The following is a 24,669-nucleotide window of genomic DNA, read 5'->3' on the forward strand; positions in this document are numbered from 1 at the left end:
ACCAACATGACTAGAATATTCACCATTGGTTCACTTTATTGGCAATGTGGAGACCACTTACATAGGAAGATGTATTTGATCATGGAGAATTGACTCCTCCACTATCGTCACTAGCAGATAGATCATCATGTGATAGTACTGATAGTTTGCAGGAATCTCTTTGTAAATGGCCATCATTGTCCTCACTTTAAGGATAATATTTTTACTTTAAGGGCATATCATCTTACCCAATCACCAGGTTCCCAACAACTTATTACCTACTAGGGAGCTATAAATAAGCTCATGCAAAAGCATATTGGGCATAAGTCATTCTAGAGTCTAAGAGTCTTAGATAGCTAGTTTGCAAGTAGAGAGTATGCTCTTCTCTTTACAGAGAATAAAAAATCAAACCTTGCCTATTTAAGTCTTTAGTCATCCTATCTTCTCTATATGTATTATCATTTGAAGGAATATTGAAGTTGTAGCCATTTGGCCAATAGCCTCCACACTGGTTCTATTTTTATGATATGTTATAAGTAAGTGTTATAGCACTTATAACTAAGATATGGTCAAGATATAGTTATAATTCTAACCTTGCTTTGCTACTTACAAATTTACCTTGTTTATTCATCTTGTTCCTGAATACCCATTATGTACCTTATAACATTTTTTTCATTAGGTATAAGGACTAACTCTCATGCCTTGTTCTTTATTATCTAATCAAGTTCTTCTTTCATAGAATTTATCCAAAATTAATTTTTGCTTGCTTCATTAGTAGTCTTAGGTTCAACTTGTGAAATAAAAATAATAATTATCTTACCGTGTTTCTTTTCTTTACTTCTTGTTGGAATTACAATAGGAAAGGTAAACTTTTGGGGGTGAGGGGGTGAATCAGTAGTTTAAACTTTGACCCATCAAAATTCACCACACACCCATCTCATACATTCAATAAGTAAACTAAAATACCATGTAAAGCATGTACATCTAAATCATGTAAACAAGTAAGTATTCACACATTTATGACACCAGATATGATTATCCATAAACCCTCTAATGTGAAGGTAAAACTGGAGTGGCGATAACACCCACAAATCTTCACTACTATAATAATAAAGTGTATCCAATGAAGGTTACAATGTTTGATCATGAGACATGATCTACCTTGTGAATGGTCTACCCTATTAAAGGCTTACAAAGACTATTAGGTCTTACCCTATTAAATGATTTCAACATTCTATTAGAAGTGTGCCTTGTTAAAGGACTTTAACTCACAATTAAGTAAGCACCTTGTTAGAGGATTTCAATACAACCTATTAGGACTACTCTATTAAGAGATTTAACTAATTCACCTATTAGAATGACTCAACATTGATCCTCTAGTTAGCACTTTGTTGCTTGATGACAGATCACCTCTAAACTAATGTATTCTTGATCCTTCTTGATCAGATGTCTCTCTGTTGTACTATTTCCTTTCTTTGTTCTCCTTTAACTGAATCTTCAATGCAATTTCAATTCAAAATTCTTTAGTCACCACGAATGCTCTATTTATGCATGTAAACTTCTCTCTTCACTTCTTCCACACTCATATGAAGTTTAGGGTTTGTCCTTCTTAAGAAGATCCAGGTTACTTAGGGTTAGGTATGAATCAACAACTGTGATTCATCCATTTTGCCACTTAAACCTTCCCTTTCCTTGATTGGATGCATGCACTTCATAGGGATTCCAACTTAAGATTCATCCTTATCATCAAGTATCATAATTCAATCTGTAAGTTGGATTAAAAATCATTTATACAGTAGTTTGTGCCATTATAAACAACAATGACAAAAATATGTTACTCAGCATTTGAAGTCTCTGATGCTCAACATATACTGATTTCTATACTGTAACTCAGCATATGAATGAATCGGCATACACCACTTACTTAGCTCTTGTATCACTCGACATACACTTTCTATTTAGGACTTGAATGACTCAACACTCACCATAAACTTGGCATGCTCTATCTTATACATGTTGTGCTTGACATATACTACGTGTTTGACATGAGGTAAGTAAATGACTTATGTGTATAGATACTCATTAGTCAAAACCAATGTGAGATCAGCAATCTCCCCCTTTTTACATGAGTTCCATAAACACGTGGTCATGCAATGATATCCCTATTCTTACAAGAATTACACATCTCTTATTCAACTTATGTACAAAATTTCAAAATATCAAAATTTTGCAACAATGTATACCTCAAAATCTTACACTCCTCCTAAGTTGTGAGATTTGGTTCTATACTCAATTTTTTTTGTACTCAAAATGTTACTCTTGCTGAGTAGATATGCCTCAATTGATGTTCTTTCACTTCATGATGTATGTGTTGTTCATTGATACTTTTTCTATCATTTTTCTTAAGCTAACTTTCTCCTCCTTTTTGACACTAATGTCAATGGGCTATACACTGATAGTGTGTTTTTCCAAGCAATATTTATGGACCTCAAGAATAATTTTAAGAGCTGCATCCCAATTTTCACAAGCTACATCCAAAAATCTCCATGTGAGGAGTCAATATGGTTTGGACACAAATTATTTTGGCTTATGTTGGTTTCTTCTATAGATAATGCTACTAACTGACTCCTAGTTTGTAACAAAGTTCTAAAATGCTTCTCACTTTAAGCTAGACTCATAGGCCATTTTTCACCTGATGCATTAATTTGACTTTCCAAGCTCAAAATGTGACTTCTTGTCTATTCTGTGAAGACTGTGGGATTTCAAAATTTGGTGTACAGTGAGAAAATTTTCTCTAGTACCTTCTTCACACTTTCTACTTTAGTTTCCAATGGAACTTGTGTAAGTGCTAAATCACCTAATATTTTCTCACACTTTACTTTGAAATTTCTTTTTAGGCCATTCTAATAATCTTGCATTAGTATCAAGGTCTGCATCACTTACCTTTTCCACTATATTTTTCAATTGTTCTATAAGTGGCTTAGTTTCATCTAGACTAGGCAGACTAAATGCATCTAGGAAGATGTCTTTAATATCAAGAAATGCTTGCTTTTGCCTATGCTCCCTTTTGAGCAGTTCTTGTCATTTCTTCCTAGCTAGGGCTTCTTGTAGTATACCCATCTAATCAATAATCATTGTGGCATAATCATACTTTGGCAAAAAAATCTCTTCATCTAGGCTTACATCTCCATATGTTATGACCTCTTTTGCCTTTGATGAACTTGGACTTGGAACTAAAATTTGCAAAGGTGTTGCTTCTATGCTCGGCTTCTGAAGAGTGTGACTACAAGGAGTGCCATATTTTGGTAAAGTAACCAGGGCTTGAATTTTTGCTTGCTCCTTTAGCTTTGGTGTTAACTCGGTCTCTTAAGGCGTGTCCTTTTCTATCATAATGCCTTGAATTACACCTTGAACTTGTGCTGGAGGTGTCGATATATCTATCTGTCCTATTTGACTCTGTGTATCAATAGTGGCTTGAGTTTCCACTTTATCCTCTCCAACTATATCAACATTTTTGATGTAACTTCTAAAAATTTACCTAAAGGTTGTACACTAGTGACCTGAGGGGTGATGGTAGGTGGTTCTTGTGTTTTCACCTCTTCCCTTGTAGTGTCACACACCTATTTTTGAGTTTTATCTACACTAACTCATATAGGGTTATCACATAGTTTAGCCTATAGTGTAGATTGATCAAGTATCCTTTTTAGGTCTTCCTCTATTAGGATATTGATGTTCTAAGTAGTGAGATCAGAAGCATCCTTTACTGTGATTATTTCAGAGTTTACACTTGATATTAATTGAGGGCTGACATTTGGCAATTGTGTATCTTGTACACTCTGTTCTTGTTGTTGCTCTACCTCAGCTATTGCCTTATTATCTACATTCATTTCTATACATCCCTCAACTGTGCATTCATTGTTGTCATCTTCTTCATAATCTTTAACTTCAATGGGCTCCTTTTCTCCTTCTTTTATTATAGTTAGCCCATATGTAATTTTCCACATTTGAGCAGTCTTGTTTACAACATCTTCAATATTATTCTACAAAATGTTGAAGGCTCTATATTTTGGGACAAATCAAACAAAATATTTCTTTATGGCTTTAGCAATTTGTGCCTTACTAAGTTCAAGCATAACTTGAGCAAGTGATGTCTACCTAATTTGTCATTCTAGGTTTAAACAATAATGTAATTTTTTCTCCACTCTTTCATATAAATTTTTAGGCATTAAGTTGGCAATCTCTAGAAGAGCTTTCTTAAAATTTTCCATCATGGCATATATTTCCTCCTCCACTTGATTCTTTTCAAATTTTCCAAGATTATCAAAACCAATGTGAGAAAATCCTAAAAAATATACATTATTCCTAACATTCTCACATAAGTTGTCTAAATTTGAAGATGGATTATGAATCACTAATTGGAATTGGTTATTATCATAGAATTTTGTTATTTCTTCATTATATTTAGCTTGAGCAATGTACTTTCTCCTTGTTCTTTTCAATGCTCCTCCTTCATGCTCTATAGGTTTGGCTTTCTCTTTATCCTTTTGTGTAGTGACATGTGCACTAGCCTTTGTGGTATGTGTTGTAGATTTGGCCTGGCTTGATTTAACAATCTTCTTGGATCTTTTCACTAGTTGAGCCTTAGCCTTTCTCTTCTTCTTCTTATTAGTAGGAGTAGGTGCTTCCTCAACTTCTTCTTCCTCGACACCTTCTAAAATTTCTACTTCTTCCTCTTATTGATCTTCACCTAGTCCTTGAGTTAATGTAAGTGGTTCTTGGATTTGAGTGTCTTCTTCCTCTGCATCCTCTTCCTTCTTGGTACCTTTACCAAATTTAGCTTTCAATTTCTTTACCAACTTCTCCTTCTTATTTATGATAGAGGTAGTCTTTAATTCCATGGTAATCTTAGATTTTTCCATCTCATAATTAACAAATGCATGGAATCTTTGTCCATATCTTTTGCAAGTAATGATGTTATTGGTACAAAGGCATCATCTACATTAATTCCATATCCTAATGGCCTTAGCCAACTCACTCTTGGAGTTGTTGCTTGAACAAATGTATAATCAGCATCAACTAGAAAAGAAACATCATCATAATGTTTCTCCACTAGTGATACTAGAATCATCAATCTTTTCTTCATAGATTGCTTGAAGTCCTCAAAGTAACTAGTCATTAATGATTCAAAATTTTCACCTAATTGTTCAATAAACTCTCCTATTTGAACTACCATAGACCTATTTGTCTTCCATGCCATAGTGCCAAATGTAGGAAATGTGTTATGAACATAGAAGAAGATACATATCAAAATAGATCCAAATTTGCACTGAGCACTCTTTATTTTCCTTATTGCTATGTATGATCCTTCTTCACAATCTTATAACCCACATTCACTACAATATAGGGCACACTATTCAATCTGCTTGATTCGTAAAATTTATGTGCAATTATCCTTACTGCAAAATCTATTAGAGGGTCTATGATGGTGTCTATAGTCATTCCCCTCTTATTCCACATAGCCCCTGTGTTCTTGTCAATAAGCTCTTTTGACTCACTCCTCATAGTCTTAGGCTGATCTACTGTTGGATACCCTATTACCCTATGGATTATTCTTTTGGTGATTTAGATAGACCCATTGTCTAACATAGTGAACTATCATGAATCCTACTCTGTACAATCCTGATCCATTTAATTTTGAAAACATTAGGGAAATCTAGGGCACAAATTAACTATTTTTTCTCTATAATCTTAAATTCTTTCCTTAGCAAACCATTTTCACAAAGCTTTCCATTTGTCTCTCTTATTTCCATGTTTCCAATACTACCAATCTTATAGTTGTAACACTTTCTGACATCCTAAATCATTAAAACTTTTGGTGGTATCATGGATTATGAACTGGAAGGATCCTATTTGTATGAAATGCCTGGTATGGCTTTGAAAATGGATTGTTTAACTTTGTTACTAACCAATTGAACATTCAAAACCTCCTTACCCTCTACACCCTTTGAACTAAATACCATTTTTCAAAACTAGGGTTTATGAAAATAGAGATAGTGTAGTTCGGCATACGATAAATACCTTAAAAAATTTGACAAAATGGTATTGAATAGCTATTTAGATCTTTTGCAATTTCTTCAAATGAATTTCCTAATTGGCTCTAGCTCTCCTTGCTCTTTCTTGATTTTGAAATGATGTAAAATGAGAAGAAAATTAATCAAATACCCCTTTGAAGTACTACAATTAATGTTGAGTACTTACACAACTGTACGAATGGCATCTACCAATTTCTAGCTCATTGGGCATCCACTAGTCTTTTCATTTGTTCAAAAACCATAACAAGCTCTGCAACAAATAGCTAGTCTGTTAGCTCGGTATCCTCTAGCATTTCACTTAGCAATCATAGGAAACTTTTTCATGCTTGGCAATAACATGAAAAACTTAATGATTTTTCTTTGATTCCTAATAACATCTTTGCATCTTTGTTCATGCTTATGTAAATTTTTCAGAACTAAATCCTTGGGAATAATGTATGATATAACTTTTTGAATATCAATCCCACATACCTCTTGATTTCTTAGTTTGATGAGGTGTGATCACCTAATCAATGGGTGAAGTGATCCCTTCTCCACTTGATGTGTTACAATCCTCCTTTTTCTTCCATGTCCTATTCATTTTATTTCTTACATTTTCAATATCTACCTTGCCTTTGCATTTACCTTAATTGAACTCACAACTCGGTGCCTTTGACCTTGTTGGAAAATATCGACTAATGTGACCAATATTTAAATAGATAAAACCTATGGTTTGAATCAACCACCCTTTGTAGTCACTTTTGAAGTGTTTTCTAATACAATTCTTAGGAACATGTCCATACTTTTGACAATAGTGACAAGTATACGTTGTATTATAATCCCATTTGTAAGAGTTGCCATTGTTCTTTACCTTTGTTTTCGCATTTGATGACCACATGGGTTTGGATCTGCACTCAAAATCTCTGTGTCCATACTTTTGATAGTTATAACAATTTCCTTCAAATCTTTGAGTGTGCATGGTCTTAGTTCTGCATTCATGTGCCTAATGACCTTTCTTGTTGCACTTATGGTAGTGAACCATGCTCTTATGCTTGACATTTTCATTTATAGTCTTGCTCCTGCATATATTAGCAGTATGTCCTTTCTTACAACAATTATGACAAGTAGGTTTGGAATTCTTACCTTTGTTGCTCCTTTCTTCATCACTTTTGTATGACTCTCCTTCTCTAGTACTTGTGTATCCCAATCTAGATGTATCATTGTTAGGTCTTGGGGATCTCATTAATTGCTTAAAATATTTAATGACTTCACTTGATTTCTTGAAACTTTCAACAAGTTTATTTTCCCTTCTTAGGTCTTTAGTCAATTGCTCATTTTGAAACTTCAATGTTGTTATCTCAATGTCCTTGAAATTCAGCTCATAGTTTGCATTCATCATTTGACTCAAAGTATCCAACTGCATGTTAGAAATCTTGGTTAGCTCTGATGATTTCTCTCCTAGTCTGTTGGTCAAAACTCTTTCGCCATCTTCAATCATGGGTTTTTCTTCCATAGCTTTCTTTTTCTATTCAATCACCTCACATAGTAGTATGGCTTGTGATTTCTAATTTCTTTAGCTTGGGCTCTATTCTTTTCCATTAGATCTATAACTGCTGCATTGAATTCATTAGAGTCTCCATTAGAAAATATATTAGTAGTATCCATTTCTCTATATTGTGTCATTCTTCTCAATAGCAATTTCCTTCCTTCTCTTCAAATATTTCTTTAAATCTTCTCTTGCTTCATTCAATTGATGTAGAATGAGTTGTATTTCAATTCCCTGATTCTTAATTATCTTTCCCAACTTGTAGACTTCCATTTTCAAGATCTTTCATCAAAGCTAAAAAATTTCTCTTTCAGAGAACAAGGCTCTAATACCAATTGTTCGAATTACAATAGGAAAGGTAAACTTCTGAGGGTGGGGGGGTGAATCAATATTTTAAAATTTGACCCATAAAACATTTACCACACACCCATCTTATACATTTAATAAGTAAATTGAAATACTATGTAAAGCATGTACATCCAAATCATGTAAACAAGTAAGCATTCACACATATATGACACCAGATATGATTACTGAGAAACCCTCCAATGAGAAGGTAAAATTGGGATGGATATGACACCCACAAATATTCACTAATACAATAATAAAGTGTATCCAATGAAGGTTACAATGTTTGATCATGAAACATGGTCTACTGTGTGAAAGGTCTACCCTATTAAAGGCTTACAAAGACTGTTAGGTCTTACCCTATCAAAGGATTTCAACACCCTATTGGAAGTGTGCTTTGTTAAAGGAATTTAACTCAGAATCAAGTAAGCACCTTGTTAGAGGATTTCAATATAGCCTATTAGAACTACTTTGTTAAGAGATTTAATTGATTCACCTATTAGAATGACTCAGCATTGATCTTGTGGTTAGCACTTTGTTGCTTAATGATAGATCACCTCTAAATTGATGTATTCCTGATCCTTCTTGATTAGATGTCTCTCTGCTATATACCATTCCCTTCCTCTATTCTCCTTTAACTAAATCTTCAAATGCAATTTCAATTTAGAATTCCTTAATCACCATGAATGCCCTATTTTCACATGCAAACTTCTCTCTTCGCTTCTTCCCCACTCATATGAAGTCTAGGGTATGTCCTCCTTAAGAAGATCTAGGAGACTTAGGGTTAGGTATGAATCAATGGCTATGATTCATCCATTTTTCCACTTAAACCTTATCATTTCCTAATTGGATGCATGCGCTTAATAGGGATTCAACTTGAGATTTGTCGTTATCATCAAGTATCATAATTCAATCTGTAAGTTGGCTAAAAAATGGTTTACATAGTAGTTTTCTCCACTTCAAACAACTATGAAAAAATTGTGTTACTTGACATCTAAGGTCTCTGATGCTTAGGATATAATCATTTCTATATTGTGACTTGTCATCTGAATGACTCGGCATGGACTACTTACTCAGCTCCTATATCACTTGGCATACACTGTCTGCTCAACATTTGAGTGACTCGGCACATGACTAACTCGACACTCACTATGGACTCAACATGCTCTATCTTATACATGTTGTGCTTGGCATATACTACTTTTTCAACACGAACTAAGTAAATGAATTAAGTCTATAGACACTTATTAGTCAAAACAAATCTAAGATCAACACTTTTTAAAAAAAAATTACCAATGATCTGAACTTCAAGATGATTTCTTGCAACATACTTTGACTTTCTTTTCTCTTCTCTAGGTTCTTCTCTAGATTCCCAACTAGTTCATCTTTAATCTATGCTTGTAGCTCATTATCCAATTCAAATTATTTTTTCCTATTATGCATTCTAATTATTCATTGGTCTTTTACTTGTGTTATGTTGATTTCCACTATAATCATAATCAAATATCCTTTCTTGCACATGAATGGTTTTATCAAACTTCACATTATTATCAAAGTTTATGTGAAAAAATCTCCTATGCTATAACAATTTGTCATAAAATTTAGAAACCAACCAACTTATTTCAGTTGGATTCAACTATAAAACATTACCTCCAATTCTTGTAGCCATACCAATTAGTTTGTCATGTTTTTCTTTGATTGTGCATGTCTTCTTAGTAAATTATAGATGAAAACCATTGTCAACAAGTTATCCAATACTTAACAAGTTATGTTTTGATCTATTAATAAAGTATACATCCTTAGTGCTAGTTTTACTATCAAGTGTAATCGATCATTTTCCCTTAATAGGACATGGAGCACTATTTCCAACTCTAACTACACCACTATCATAACTATTGAACTCAAAAAATTTATCTCTATCACCTATCATGTGATATGAGCATCTATTATCTATTCATATTTCTTCTTCTCAATTTGTGATACAAGTGTTTTGTCTTATTCAACATGAATCTCTTCCTTAATCGAAAAAAACCAATCTCATCTTCATCATCACTAACTAAGAAGTTTATTTCCTTAAAATAAAATTTCATTATCACTTGGAAAAAAAAAATCTCTTGGAATCTTTAACTTATAAGGCTTCCTAGGCTTAATTTTATTTTCTCTCTTAGCACATTGATAAGAAAAATGACCAAATTCTTTATAATTCCAACAAGAAAAATATTTCTTACCTTTAGGTTCTCTCTTCACAATTATTAAAAGAAGATCATAAATTTTCCTTCCATCTTCCTATATTTATGCCCAATCTCTAGCATAATCACTATGCTACTTCTCACTATCCTACTTCTTGCACTCTTAGTTAGTACCCTTTTAGCATTATGTACACTATATTTGAAAGAAGCCTCAAGTCTAGGGAAATTATCTTTCAATCTACTAGATTCAAATGCTTGCAACTTTCCAATAAAAGTCTCTCTATTAAATTCCATCATAAGTGGAATAAATTCATCTATTTAAACACATTTGTATCATAAGTGAAAGTTAAAGATCTCATAATTTTGTAGCATACCTCAACATCTGATATTGTTCTACCAGAGCCTTTTATACCTGCAATAATCTTAGTAGTCCTATGAACATATGACTTAATTTATTTACATTTTGGAACTTTCAAGCATGGATTTCTAATTTTGCAACCCAACCTTCTTTGTGTATGTATCACCTTCATAAAGTTTCTCTAATCTAAATAAAATTTCAAAAGAAAGTTCAAGAATTTTGACCTTATCTTGAATACATGTTACACATAAAGAGATTCTTTTCTTGAATGGTACAAGTTAGTAGATCCTTTTGTTGTTTTACTTGATTCTTAGTCTTTGTAGTCAACCAATAATAAATGCCCATGCAAATCAATTGAGTTATCATCTTATCCTTTTAGTTGTCATAATTGTCTGCTTCAAAATTTGGAATTTTCTTCTCGAATGCCATGGATCTCCTTAAGCCTCTAAGATTCATTATTGAGGACCTGATGCTCTAATACCAATTATTAGAAAGTAAAGTCCTCCCAATGACTTGGGGTGGTGGGAGGAAATCAATTTTAAGAGAAATAAGCTTATATCCAACTTATTTAATTCAACATTCAACTCCAATAACCAAAACAATGAGCCATAGCAAGAGATAAAGCATACATAGTGATATAATAATTTGTTAATTAGAGGAAACCTTGATCAGAGGGAAAACCTTGGTGGAGGTGATACCCACAAGGTGATGGACTAATATAAATGTTCCTTTTTTAAGGATGTAACCCTTATAGGAGCCAATTACAACGAAATTATTATATTTGTCCACATTAGGAGACTTTGAACCCTTGTCAAAGGGTTCCAACCCTATTAAAGGATAATAGGAAGACAACTAAGCCCATTCTCCAAATTGCTTTAGTCAACAACCAAAAGTAGATTTTCATAATAACAAATCCAATAGCTGAATTTACCAATACTACAACTCAACTGCCATTACAGTTCCTTTGAAGTCAAAATCCAACTTCCAACTCTAGCTTTTCTTTGCTCAAATTCACACCTTCAATACATAGATATCACATTATAGCCACAATATAAAATACACAATGTCACACTTATATATTAGGAAAACATCTTTTCTTTATAACTAGTCAAAATATGTAATTAAATTGGCCAGTTAAGACTTTTCCAAAATTTAGTGCTTGCATAGGATCTCATTATGACATATACAACTTCTCAATCATCAATGGAAATATCACAATAGTGTTCCCATATGTTACAACACAATTAATACATTATCCAATAAAGATCAATATGTTATGCTAACAAAATAATATGCCAATAAAACATATCACACATTTTTCTTCTATGGGCTTTCCACAATACTCTCCAAGATATTCTATCATGAACATAACATCAAAAACATATCTACAACAACAATCCAAGCTTGCTAACCTCAATTAAGGGTATGTGCAAGATCATGGTATACCAAACCATGTCCTAAAGTGGCAATGTAAAATCAAAAAATGAGGGTTATGTCAACTTGATGTGCAATTATGTACTAATTACATAATTTATATTAAAATGCTGTAAGAATAGAATCTATAGAAAACTAAATATAGTTTCTAAAATATTAGGCCTTTGTAAGAATTTGCCTAAGGGCAAAATTCAGCCAGGAGCTAAGAACTCAAACACAAGCACACAGTAGATGAAAAATGGATATGATTAATTAATCAGAGTATGTACGAATACATTGCTCTGTTTAGAATGTGATATTCAACACACTAGGAGTGCCTGTATATAAAGGCCTCTCAGGAAGCACCTAGAATTTCTCTAGAAACAACCAGAAGATAAGACAACTAAGCACCTTATCCAACATTCTAGATGAATGGAAAAGAATGACAAAGTGGCATATGTGTGTAGAAGATTCTTGTGTTGTAGACAACATGTGCTTAAAAGAGGTGTGGACCCCTATGATGTCATCATGACTACTCACAAGAGTGCACAAACTCCTAAGTGTCTCACAAATAAAATAATGCAAAATAATTAAATAATGCATTAACCTAAGTAAACTAAAGTAAGTGTAATAAGTAAATACTTATTTACACCAACACCCCCCCTTAAGTGCAACTTAGGGGAATGCCCTTAAGCTTACGAACTAGGATGAAGATGCAGAATGGGTCCCCACTACTAGGCCATATTAGGTACCCATGTACATAATGAAAATGCAAATCTCCCATAAAGTGGGAAAAGAGGAAAAACCTCATGGGAAAAACCCTCCCCCAAAAAAGAGAGATAAATTTGGATGCATGGATGGATGGAGTAATCAAGACCCCCCCATTACAAAATACATCCAGTGTATACAAAAAGAATGGAGAAGGACAAAACCTCCACTGAGGAAAATGTCCCCCCCAAAAAGGAGAAGAAGGAGACAAGGTAGTCCCCCCCCCTTAGAAGTAGTGTGTCAATCAGTGAAGAATGCTCCTATGTAGAAGCTAATCCATGACCTTTGGATGATGTTCCTCCCCTTTGGAAGAAACAACAGCAAAGGTACCTACGAGATACATCCCCTGGATGGAGAAGGAATCTCAATGATGAGTGGTATCTCTGAAACCTGTTCAAAAGTTCCTGTGTCGATACTGATGATGGCTTCCTCCAAAACTACTGAAGAAAAGAGTAGATCGAACAAGGAAGGAGGTAGAACCTATCTCAAGAAACCAATAGTCTTCTCAACTAATGAAGAGACCTCTTGCAGATGCTATAAAGAAGAATCCATAATCATGCCAATCTAGAAGGATTGATCATGTAGAGCATGTGCAATAACTGTAGAAGAATATGCCTTAGCAAAGAAAAGCAATAAATAATCATGAATGTCTCCCATATCTGTTGTTTGTGACTCTAAAAATAGAACTAAAATGTCTGGCAAGAAATCATCACTTGGAAGACCATGAGTACACATGAATCTATCATTGCGGCAAAGGATGAAGTATCCACCTCAAAAAGAAGATGAATGTCATCAAGAATATCTTCCACATCTTCAATGTGAGACTCCATGAACAACTGTGCAATGTCTGAGAGGAAGTCATCGCATGAAGGTAGAGTAGGAAGACATAACATATCCTGTTGCACTGATTTTGAAGCATCTGTGGCTGAAATAGGATCAGTCGGAGCAACAAAAGTTAGAGGTGTGATCTGATCTAAGGTTGAAGAAACCATAGCTAGAGTGACTGGATCTAGAAAGTCCACTAGAGATGGAGGATCACATGGATCTCCATATGCTTCCCAAATAGACCACCAAATATCACAAGGAAAATGTGCCAATCTAAGAGGACCAAAAGATTCCCTACTCATACTTTTATGCAGAAATTGATTAAGCTTGATAATATATGTCCAATCAAAATGTGGTGGCATTGAATAGAGATAAGGAAGCAATCATGGATGTTCTCTTAGATGGTCAATTATCAAATTTCTCCATTTGTAATAGTTCCTTGTTGTCAATTGTGGTCTAATACCAAACTAACAAATCTGACAAGACTCCATGAGATCAATCAATGAACCCCCCCTGAAAAAGATGTTGTTGGAACTTGAAAGCCACTTGCCAATTTAGGGCCTATTTCTAAAAGTATCATTTCTGTCTAAAAAACCTATAATATAATTGTAGATCTAGAAAGTAGAGAAAAAAATATGCACTTTCAAAAAAAATGAAACCTAATTTGGAGTCCAGATGAGCCCGTACCAAGCATTTTAAGTGGCAAAATTTGAGATGTTGGAGTTGCAAAAATATCTAGAAATAGAGATCTCAAAAGACCTAAACCAATGTGTAGATCATGAAATCCTACCCCAAAACAAAAAAAATTGCTCGCAAAAAGGAGTTCGTATGAGGAAGATATCGCTGTTTGAAAATTGCTGCTACTGTTATTTTTTGTGAATCACCGTCGCGCCTCCAAAAAAAAAAATTGCTCTAGATTTTGCCTTAGATATCTGATTTGGATGAAAAAAAATCTAATCTAGGGTTTTTGGACCTTCTAAATGTGATGCAAATATCAGATTTACACCAACAAGCTTCAATCTTTACCTGCAAAAAATCTCTCCTATGGCCCTATGGACAAAATTTTTTTAGAAAATGATGTAAATCCGAAAAAATAATAGAGATGCAGATGAAAAAAAAATGTAGATTTGAAAATTAAATGTATAGATCTGAAATGATCATACCAATTTTGCAAATCAATCCTTTAGGTGCCAGTTTGCAAAAAAAAAATTGCCTCACAATTGACTTTGGCCTAGGTTAGGCAGCTTTGTAGCCAATTTTCACCGAATCAGCATTCCGGATGCCATGGCGAGGTTAGATCTAACTCTAGACACTCCCAATTTCTGTAGCACTCCAGATTCGAGCTGAGGTGATGAAGTAAGTGTGGTCTCAAAATGGCTATGTGATGAGAAAGTCTCCAAGTTTCTCTGATACCATGTAATAATTTGCCTAAGGGCAAAATTCACCCAGGAACTAAGAACTCAAACACAAGCACACAGTAGACCAAAAATGGATATCATCAATTAATAAGAGTATGTCTGAATACATTGCTCTATTTAGAATGTGATATTCAACACACTAGGAGTGCCTGTATATAAAGGCCTCTCAGGAAGCACCTAGAATGTCTCTAGAAACAACCAAAAGATAAAAGAACTAAGCACCTTATCCAACATTCTAGATGAATGGATAAGAATGATAAAGTGTCATATGTGTGTAGAAGATTCTTGTGTTGTAGACAACATGTGCTAAAAAGAGGTGCGGACCCCTGTGATTTCATCATGACAACTCACAAGAGTGCACAAACTCCTAAGTGTCTCACAAATAAAATAATGCAAAATAATTAAATAATGCATTAACCTAAGTAAACTTAAGTAAGTTTAATAAATAAATACTTATTTACACCAACAACCTTATCTTAAATTTTTTTTTTGAAAAATCATATTTTAATATAATAGTAAAGAAATTGTAGGATAAAATAAAATGTAGGTGTATGTTTGACCACCTTAATGACAATCAAATGATAATATATTTTATAAAATTATAGATTTAAGAAGTAGACTTATGCCTAGATTTGATAAATATTTTTGGATATTTTTATTCCAATAAAATAATTAATCGCAAATTTTTTGCTACAACATTTTCATAATTAAAAAAAAGTCTGTGTCTGACAACCTTAACTAATTCAAAACATTACCAAATTTATTTTTTCACTATAGTAGGCAAAGTGTAGAATGTGGTGTATCGTTCATATTTTGAGAATATTTTATGATTTGAAAGTTATAGTTATTTTTTAGTCAATATTGTCATCAACATTTTATAGGTATCTCCATTTTGATATAAGTATAATTACTTCAAACTCATAGTTTGACAATAATTATGTTACTAAAAAGATGAGAACCTCCTTAGAAAACCCTTATCATTTTAATGATTTAATCAAATTAAAAGTCTTCAGAAACCTCTGTGAAGTTTGAAAGTCACCTAAACTAGGAAAAATTGCATTTTGAGTTAACCACCTAGGCTCGGTAACTACCAAGCCTAATCAAATACCTAATTAATTGAGTACCAAATTATTTAGGTACTTGATGTATAGCACATCAATTCAAATGTTCAACTTTTGATGTATTCCCCAACTTTTCCCTCTTAATTTAGATATTTTTAATAGCATTTGAAATTACATGTTTAGCGTTTTTATCAAGTAGAATATTTTGATAATTTTAGATATCATAATATTTTATAGTAGTTAATTATATTTGATAATATTTCTTCATTTTTTTTTATAAAGAAAATAGGTTTTGAAGGGCCCCTAGAACCCTTTACAATGCAAGAGATTAAAACATTAAAATACCAAGCTAACAGAAAATACTACAGAAAAAGGATAGGCTGAAACAACAAAAAAGAGACAAACAAAACTAAGAAAACATTATTCCATATTCATAAGGAGGTTTGGAGCCTCCTTCTCTAGAGTGTCCATCTTCCCAATAGCCTCTTTGATCTCAATGAGCTCCTTTTTGTAATCAAAGACTTTCTTATTCTTGCTGGCTCTAGTCCTTCTCCCTTGACCATTATCTTAGCTCTAACACCCCCTTCTTCTACAATGATCATCACCTTTTCCATTTCTATGCCTTCCAGTCTACTAATTAGAGCCTTGAGGTTTTTATTGGAGGCTTTCAAGATATAGTAGATTTGGTTAGCTATGCCCTGTAGAGTAGCTTGAGTGGCATCCATATTATTGGTAAGATCCAACACTTTAGCTTCCAACTCATAGAAGGAAACAAGGTCCATATACTGGTTGGAGTCAACACTCTCCCCTTCCCTAGTGGTCTTCTTTCCTTCCAACATACACATTATTTCCTTTGTCTCAACAATCTAGTGGAACAACCACTTAATGGACTTGAAGTTTCCCATCATGTTGTTCTTAGCATTTTTGAGAACATTGATGTTATCTTCCTTGCTAAAGTCACTGATGATCAACATCACAAAGTTGATGAGCTTTTGGAGTTCTACCTTCCCTTTTAGGTCCTTATGAATTTACAGGTTCAGATTTTCTCTAGCTATCCCTAGGTTATCCATGTTCATATTTTTCCAAGTCATCACCATCCCTTAAGTAAAGACCTTAATCATCACTATATTATCTTTCACCTGATCTTCCATGGGGTTGGTGGGACTCTCAAACCCCTGTTAGTCTCCTAGGTCTAGATTGTTGATAGGGATATGCTCCCTATCCTCCACATATCCAATAGTCTTCTCTTGAATTGGTTGTTTCTTCTTTTCTATTGGGGTCTTTCTCACAACCTCTTCCTCTCCCTTCCATTTCCATCTCCTCACCTTCCTCCTTTGCATTCTCAGAGGATGACTCCCTTCTTTTCTTCTTCCAAGGTTTCTTGGGTATTTCATTCTTCCTCTATCTCTTAACCAAGCATGTCTTCCTAGAAGTATACATAACCTCCATATCCATGTCCGTATAATCCTTGGTAGAATTGAGATCATCTTTAGACTCAGTAGGGTTTCCTAGTGGAACTTTGGTAACCCCTCTTTATAGTTGAGCTTTGGAAGCTTTCCCTTTCGATGTTTTCTTTTTTCTCTTGCTCAATTTAGAGTCCTCATTAGTGTCAAGGCCATCACTATCCTCTTCATTCAAGGAATCTTCATACTCATCAGAATCATCTACTTCATCCTCAATAATCTTGGTCTCAATGAACTTCCCTACATTGTTAGCTTTAATTCCCTCATATATAAGAAGCATGAAGCCAACATGAAGAGGGAGATTGGTAATACTTTGATCTCTAAGCCCATTGATGCTATTGTTTACTGAGAGTAAAAATAAAAAGGAATTGAAAATATTACATTATGCCTAAAGTAATTTAACATGAAAAAATGATACATATAAACCCTAGAGATCCTACCATCAAGGGTAATGTAGGAAAAAATAGCCATAAGAATAAACCTCTAGAATTTCTTCAAAGACTTGGGCTGAAAGTAGATAATACCTTTTTTCTTCACTAGTTTCTTCTTCTCCTTTGGCATCTTCAAGAAGGTGACCACTTTAGAGTCATAGACACTCCTATATCTATAAAACTTCTTGCCAACAATCAGGATACCAATGACCTTGGAGATATATTCCTTAGTGATAGAGTACTTCCTACCATTCTCTAGCAAGCAACTCTCATTCCAATTTTGCAGAAACTACTAGATAACTTGGGGATTACCCCCAATACTTCTTCATGTTATAATGTATATTAATATTTAATATTATATTATCTTTAATTATAAAATGTTCTAATTAATATAAATTTTCAAATATCACATTACATATTAAGTAATATATGATATTTTATTATAATATAATATAATTTATTAAATATAATATTTAATATGATAAACATAATGCAACTTTTGAGCCATTTGATGATAAGATATTTTCCTATGGGTCATAAGAATGCTAGGGACATATATTACATGTTGAAATGGTTTGAAAGAGGTCATATGGCCCCTTTTGACCCATTTGATGATAATATATGTTCCTTAGGACACCTAGGGACATATATCATATGTTTGAATGGGTTGGAAGGGGTCATAGGGTACCCTATGACCCCTTTTGACCTAATGGATGACAAGTCAGACATATCTCATAGGTTTGAATGGGATGTAAGAGGTCATAGGATATATACGACCCTTATTGACCTATTTAATGACAAGTCATACATATCTCATATGTTTGAATGATACCCTATGACCCCTAGAAATGTATCTTGTCATCAAATGGGTCTAAAAGGGTCATAGTGTACCCTATGACCCCTTTCAACTCATATGAATATGTTATATATGTCCCTAGGTGTCCTAGGACTCCTAGGAACATATGTTGTCATCAAATGGGTCAAAAGGGATTATATGGTACCCTATCACCCCTTTGAACCCATTCAAACATATGAGATATGTTTCTAGTTACCCCTAGGAACATATATTGTCATCCAATGGGTCATAAGGGGTCATAGGGTACCCTATGACCCCTTTCATACCATTTTATGACATGTTCAAAGTATTCTAAATGGGTCATATGGTATATATATCACATGTTTGTACGAGTCCTAAGACAATTAGGGACATATATCATATGTTCAAATGGGTTGAAAGGGGTCATATGGTATACTATGACCCTTTTAGACCCATTTGATGACAATATATATTTCTAGGGATTATATGATACCCTATGACCCCTTACATCCCATTCAAACATATGAAATATGTTTGACTTGTCATCAATTAGGTAAAAAAGGGTTGTAGGTATCCTATGACCTTTTACATCCCATTTAAACATATGATATATATCTAACTTGTCATCAATTAGGTTAAAAGGGCTCGTGGGGTACACTATGACCCCTTGTAGCCCATTCAAACATATGATATATGTCCCTAAGGGTCCTAAGACCCCTAGGAATGTATATTATCATCAAATGTGTTGAAAGGGGTCATAGGGTACCCTATGACCTCTTTTGTACCCTTTGTTGACATGATATGTTCCTAGGGGCCCCTAGGAACATATCATGTCATTAAATGATGCCATATGACCTCTTTAGAGAAATTTGAATATATGAGATATATCCTTAGGGGTCCTAGGACCCCTAAGAACATACATTGTCATCAAATATGTCGAAAGGGGTCATGGGGTACTCTATGACCCCTTTTGAACCATTCAAACATATAATGATATATGTCACTAGGGGTCCTAGGGCCCCTAGGAAAATTTCAATTTGTCAAATGGGTCAAAAGGGGTCATTGGGTACCCTATGAAATATTTTGATTTGTTTTATGACATGATGTATGCCCTTAGAGATCCTAGGACCTTTAAGAACATATCTTGTCATCAAATGGGCTGAAAAGGGTCATAGGGTACCCTATGAGCCCTTATGACCCATTCAAACATATGATATATTTCATTAAGGTTCCTAGAACCTTTAAGAACATATCTTGTCATCAAATGGGTTGAAAGGCTCTATGACCTCTTTTGACCCATTTGATCACAAGATATTTTCCTAGGGGTCCTAAGACCCTAGGGACATATATCATATGTTCAAATGGGTTGAAAGAGGTCATGGGGTACCCTATGTATCCTTTCAACCCACTTAATGACAATACATGTTCTTAGGGGTCCTAAGACCCTTAGGGACATATCTCATATGTTAAAATGGGTTAAAAGGGGTCATAGGGTACCCTATGAACCCTTTCCATCCATTTGATGACACGATATGTTCCTTGGGGTTCTAGGACCCATAGGGACATATATCATATGTTTGAATGAGTCAAAAGGGGTCATACATTACCAAATGACTACTTTTAACCCATTTGATGACAAGATATGTTCTTAGGGGTCCTAGGACCTCTAAGGGCATATCTCATATGTTCAAATTGGTGGAAAAGGGTCATAAGGATCCCTTTCAACCCATTTGATGACATGACATTTTCTTAGGGGTTCTAGGACCCTTACAAACATATATCATATATTTGAATGGGTCAAAAGGGATCATAGGGTACCTTATGACTCATTTCACACCATTTTATGACATGATATGTTCTTAGAGGTCTTATGACCCATAAAAACATCTAGTACATGTTCAAATGGGTCAAAATGTCCTATGACCCCTCATGTTAGAATAATTTAGAACAACTAAGAAATGTTGGGGGGGGGGGGGGTGTACCAGTTATCCTTAGGTGCAGATGTTCCAAATACACTTTAAACCACTTTCAAAAAATCAAATTTATCAATTAGTCCTCTCAATATCTATAACAATTTATTAGTAACATAAATTTACAGTTTTTCATCCAAATAGTAACAAACTTGCATAATTTAAAGAATTAAGCATTAAAATATATTAAATAAAATTTACACAAGGATTTAACGTGGAAACCCAAATTGGGAAAAATCACTAGTAACATGCTACTAAATTTGCACTCTTTTGAAGTGAGCTTTGTTAGGAGCCAACCCTATTACACTATTAGGTGTGACACTGTTAAAGGATTTATTCACCCTATTAGGAGTGGCCTTATTAAAGGACTTAAGAACATCCTATTAGAATGTCACCTTGATTAAAGGACTTACAAATGACTATTAGGTCAACCTTTATTAAAAGATTTTAATTGATACAATGGTTAGAAAGTAACAATAGGTTGATCTAATAAATACAAGTCACTTTGAAAATATAGATCATAATGTAGCTCATCTTCTGATCTACTAATTGGACTCGATTCATATCTCCATCACTATGACTGATCTACTTGGAAATTCCTTCAAGCAATCACTCTTCACCTCTTCTCTACTCCATACTTTACCACCTTCTACTTAAGTTCACCAATCAACAAAATCAACAATTGATAACTTCTTTAGGTTAATCCTTATGCCTCCCTAAGTAGGTAGCTTTGATCTTTTTCCAATTAAATATCACCATTGATCTTAGGGTTAGGTCAGAGTCATTGAATCCTTCCATTTCCTCCCCCCTCCTACTCCTTTTGTTGCTTTGATTTTTTGCATGATAAATTTTCCCAATCTAGGTATAAAAAAAAAAAAATCAGATTTGAGTCCATTGTTAGAGGCTAGGGTTTCTAGTTTTTGGTCTTGCATTTTTTATACCCTTTGAAAAATCTTTGTTAAACCCTAGGATTTGTTCCTTTTGAATTTATCCTAGCATGAAATCTTTTAAAAGTGAAAACAATCCTTTCTCACTTAATTTTGAAGTCGTCTTGAGTACCTTTTTCGAAGACTTTGTCACTTTCTTATCTTGGTTAGATCCATAGCTGTCACATTGTCAATATAACAAAGTGCAAGGTTGTTTACCATCATGACATAGCAATTGCCAAAAGGTTGAGTCATGGTATCATAAAGCGAAAGTTGTCACCAAAAAGGTGTATTATCTTGGAAGGGATTCACTCATTTAATTGATCACAGAGTCATCAATGTCAGAGAAGACACACATGGAGCAAGTTGAAAGTGGTGTCACTGGAACTCAAATTTTTCGGTGAGTCACTATCTCATAACTAAAAAATCTATGCACCCTGCCAATAGTGATGTAGCGATTGACCGAAAAATGAAGAAATTAGCAACCTTTAAAATTGATGGCGACTGTGGAATTTCTATGTAATATCATAAATGCGCATGTTCACTATTTTGACAATAGTACTAATTGGTATGATTATGATTGACATGTCATCTTTTCTTCATCACCAAAATATAGTTCTCACCAAAGGTCACTATGTCGTGACTAGGAAATCATTGTGCCTCGCCGGTAGCAACATAGTGATTAGCTAGATAATACAAAGGATGATGCTCTTTTGAAATGGATGGTGATTATGAAGATCCTAAGAAAGATATTTTGGAAAGTGTGCCTTTATTTCTATGTCAGTCATATTGATTATTTTTTCCATGTTTGAGGTTCTCCCCGACACTAGATTTTATTGGATCACCAGAAGTCACTAGGTCACACCCAAAAAGTTTTGCGCTTCATTAGTAGCAATGTAGTGACTCACCTAAAAATAAGAAACATGGTGAGGCCCAGAAGACATGATGTCACAATGAGGATTAAAAAGTAATTTACATGCCACCGTGTCAGGATAGTTCAATGTCATCAAGAATGTGGACCCACTTCCAAGTTAGATGGTAGATGAACAATGAGGATCGTTGGATCAAAGGCAGATGAACGATCATCACCAAGTTGTTATAATGAATTGTGCTCTATTTACTCAATGTGGCTTGGTGACTGAGGGACCCACCATAGTTTATATGGTTGAAGTGCAAGTTCCTCACCATTAGATCAAGTAAGATCTACAACTATCACATAGTCACTATGGAGAAGTGTTCAAAGTTTAAGGGTAGCGACATAGCGAGAAAAGCCAATGGATAGTGGACCCACCATTTTGTATTAAGAAAATAAATTAATCTTCTTTCACTCAATCAAGGTAAGATCAATGGTTTTCACTATCTCACATAGGTGATGTGCTCACTCTTTATACATAGCGAGATAGTGACATGGTGCCACACATCCTTGAGGAAAATTGGGTCCAATTTCAAATGCCAACAGTGAAAGAAAGATTCATGTGAAGACTTTGCATTGATTTGATTACCAGCGTGTCAAGAAGAAGATGAGTCATTCCTATTTTCACTCCTAGATCATAGGATTTTCTATGATTAATGATGTAGATATGAAAAGGGAAGGTCGTGCCACTTTATTTCCCTTACAGTTCATTTATGAGGTTTGAAGGCTTCGCCTGTGAGAAAAATAGAGTATATTGTAGAGAATCTCACCATTTTCATCTTACACAAACAAAACTTTGAGCTTTCTAAGTAAAATAAATCACTGAGAACATTGTGTCGAGTTTGAGTGAAAGGTGAAATAGTTTCCCCAGTGTTCACGAGATAATTGCAAAATTATAGAGCAAACAAGCAAAGATCAAGTAAGTTCCTATATACAATAATCTTAACAACTTTTCAATTTCTACAAATTACAGTCAAAATGCCTCCATAGAAGGTTTTCGTAGGGAAAAAGGACTATTTAGCTAGAAATGTTCATGATGACTTGCTAGAATTACTCCCAGAATCCACCACTGAAACTATGCAAGTTAAGAAATTAACTTCCTTAAACCCTAGGCTAAAAATTGCAAATGACCTATTTGATAAGGGGAACTAGGGTAGGGATGTAAAAACTTCTTAGACTAGTCTTTCTTTGTTTAAGAAATGGTTTTCAGAGAGGAATTTGTTTTCCCCACATGCCAACATTTAGAATTTTGATTTGGGAAAGTTAGTGGTTCCTAGTGTTTTTATGGACTATGACCTTCTTGAAGCCATTGCAAAAAATTATGACCAAGCAATTAGAGTAGTAAAAACAACTAATGGTGTGCCTCTAATTACAATTAGTCCTGAGGAAATTAGAGAAGTATTTCATCTAGAACCATTGACAGATTATCATGTGCAAATTAATTTGCAAGAATTAGAAAAGGAATACATAGCAAAGAAGGATGTGATTAGGGGAGGTGCATTGAGGGCACATATTGGAATGATTGGGAATTTTCCAATAATCACTGTAACCTCTAGGGAACCCTTCAAAAAAGAATTTTTCACTTCTTGGGCTGTAGAGGCATACATGACCTTATGTCAAGTTTTTGGTGAAAATGAACAAAATTTCATGCCTGTCAGTCTCATGTATATGATGGTTCATATTGCTTCCTTTGGTGTAGATGTTATTTTTTATTTTGCCTCTTATTTGGCCAAAGAAATTCATACTGGCCTAGTTGGAATTGCAAAGGGAAAAGTAGAAAAAACTTTTGGCCATTACTCTTTGTTGATGCGCTTTTTTTTTTAAGGGAGTGACATATTTTGGTAAAGAAATGGAGTTGAATAGAGAGCAAGATGGAGAAGCACTACCAGTCTAGTTATGGAGTTCAGATATGACTTGGGATGTGGAGAATGCTAGTTTTGTCAGGTTTGATAGGTATTTCACTTCCAAGTTGAGATGCCTCATATTAAGCGACAATCCCATAATTCCTAAGGCACTAATGAGTCTCATTAGGCCTATGGATAATCCCAGTGGTTTGAAAGTTTCACACAATTGGAGAGATATCATCCCATACTTTATTTCTACTATTATTAGAATTTATGGTTTTAAAGGAAGCACTCATGTGTTGCCTTACCAAGTACCTTTACAGGTAGGA

The sequence above is a fragment of the Cupressus sempervirens genome, chromosome 11, assembly GCF_028749045.1.
Source record: "Cupressus sempervirens isolate cs-2001-9-10 chromosome 11, ASM2874904v1, whole genome shotgun sequence".
Taxonomy (NCBI): domain Eukaryota; kingdom Viridiplantae; phylum Streptophyta; class Pinopsida; order Cupressales; family Cupressaceae; genus Cupressus; species Cupressus sempervirens.